Source organism: Myotis brandtii, unplaced genomic scaffold (genome assembly GCF_000412655.1).
Source record: "Myotis brandtii unplaced genomic scaffold, ASM41265v1 scaffold782, whole genome shotgun sequence".
Taxonomy (NCBI): domain Eukaryota; kingdom Metazoa; phylum Chordata; class Mammalia; order Chiroptera; family Vespertilionidae; genus Myotis; species Myotis brandtii.
In genome coordinates, this window is record NW_005371138.1 from 2,143,252 (window position 1) to 2,145,417 (window position 2,166).

A 2,166-nucleotide genomic window follows, 5' to 3' on the forward strand; every position below is an offset into this window, starting at 1 on the left:
GTGGCTGACAGGGGCACCAAGCTGACAGATGTCAGGTGGCCTAAGCAGCACCAGCCTTATTGAAGGTCTTATCTTCCCTATGGCCCTACTTCAGTTCCTGCACATGCCCTGCGAGGCCAGGTCCAGACTTTTGGAGAGGAGGGAGTGAAGCCCAGCTTTTCTCCATGCAGGGCTATGATTCCAAAGAAAGACCAACACTGTTCAACCGACTGCTTGTCCTGGGGAATCAGTCACAGGATGATGGGGAGCAGGCAGGAGTAAAGGGAGCGCAGGCACCATGAGGAAAGGTGGGAAGTCTGTGCCTGCCCATATCCAGTGTTGATCTTAATGTAGTGTTTATCTAGAAGGTGAGAGGCCTCCTCAGAGCCTTAGCCAGGGAAGAGGCGAGAGGACACACAGCTCGGGACCTGGATGGTGGGGGCTCTGGGAACAATATTCCCAAGATGTAGAAACAAGGTGGTGAGAAGGGAGGAGGAAGTAGAGCCAGGAGTCACACAGAGAGTGAGAGCCCGGGGTCCACAGACTGAGGGGCCAGGCACACCAGGCCCGAGAGCAGCAAAGCCTCTGCTAGTCCCCATGGGAATATGTGAGCAAAGGAGCGGCCTTTCCGGACTGAGCGGAGCCACCCCCAGCACACAGTTCCCTAGGCCACACCATTGGGGCCTGTGGTCAGCATCACGGGGAGGCCACAGCCACCGCTATGCCCAGCATAAAGCATCCAAGCTCGGGGTACAAGACGAGGGCCACATATCAGCAGATGGATCCCTGGGCATCTGCCTGTCCTCCCTCCTCTCTAATCTTCATCACCTCAGCTCAACCCCAAAAATCCAAGGAGTCTCCAGCCTGGCCCAGCTCGAGGCCACCCCCAGGTCAGTCTATGGATGTCAGGGCAGCAAATCCACAAGCAAGAGAGATCATGAGGCAGGATCTGAGTCAATGCTCTTTCAGGAGGGCCCTGCCTACCTCTGGCTGTCTCTTCTGCAGAACTCGGCAGTGCTGGCTCGGGGCCCGAGAATCTTCCCCCTGAGAATCTGCTCTCAGGGATGGGCCAGATGGCAAGTGCTTGTGTCTTGTGTAAATTTAGATCAGAGACTTATAAGCCATTATAGCTGGTCAGCCCTTGAAAAAGGAGCCCAACCCTTCATCCAACAGAGGAGAAAAGGAGGCCCAGAGAGGGGACATTCATGCCCAAGGCCAGCCAGTCAGTGGGCAGTGGAGCGAGGGCTTGACTCCCGGTCTGGGCCCTTGGACTTCTCACCTTCCTGCCTCTCTCTCTTTGAACCTGTGTGTGCCCTAAGCAACAAGGCCCTTGCATGTCTCTTTTACAATCCTGGTGCTTGGAGAAACAGAATGGCACAGCGTCGAGGGGCCCAACCCCCCGAATTAAAACCTGGGGTCTGACACCGGCTGTGTGCGTCAGAACATCACGGGGGTGTGTTTTCTTATCTCTGTGTCAGTTTCTCATCTACAACATGGGGATGATGATAGCACGTAACTCCTAGGTTGTTGTAAAGATTGAATGAATTAACAGACATAAAGTATTGAGAGACAGTGCTTGGCACAGCACACCTTCTGTTAGCCACTGCCTGTCATTGGGAGCAGCCTCCTTGGCAGACCCCCATGTCTCACTGTCAGCCAACACCTCCCCTCAGCTTCCTGCCTGTAGTCACATTCGCCTGTGGTTGGGTGGTGGGTTATCAGTGCGGAGTTGGGCTGCACGATCTCCCTCCATCTGGGGGTCTCTTTCATTGGTGGTGAGGCAGCCAATCAATGGTGGTTCTGTGGATGTGAGCCCCAGGAGGTGGGGAGAATAAGTGGCTGCCTCCCGACCCCACTCATGGACCAGCTAGGACCTCTGTGGCCCCGTGCACAGGAGCACCCTGGGCAGATGGAGGATCTGGGCCATCACTTCCTCCCTGATGTGGGTTCAGTGCGGGGGGAGGGCCAGAGGGGGGGGACGGGGCTGGGTTGACTCTGTGATCTGCCTTGAGGGGCCAAAATGGGGGGAGGGGCAGGTAGAAACCTCAGGCACCTAGGGCTGGAACAAGGGCCCATCTTGGCCTCTGAGGATTCTCTGTCCTATTCCTCTTTGAACAAACAGCAGTAAGAGCCGAGCCCCCAGGGATCCTGCATGGGGCCCAACAAACCTAATGTCCCCACCTGACA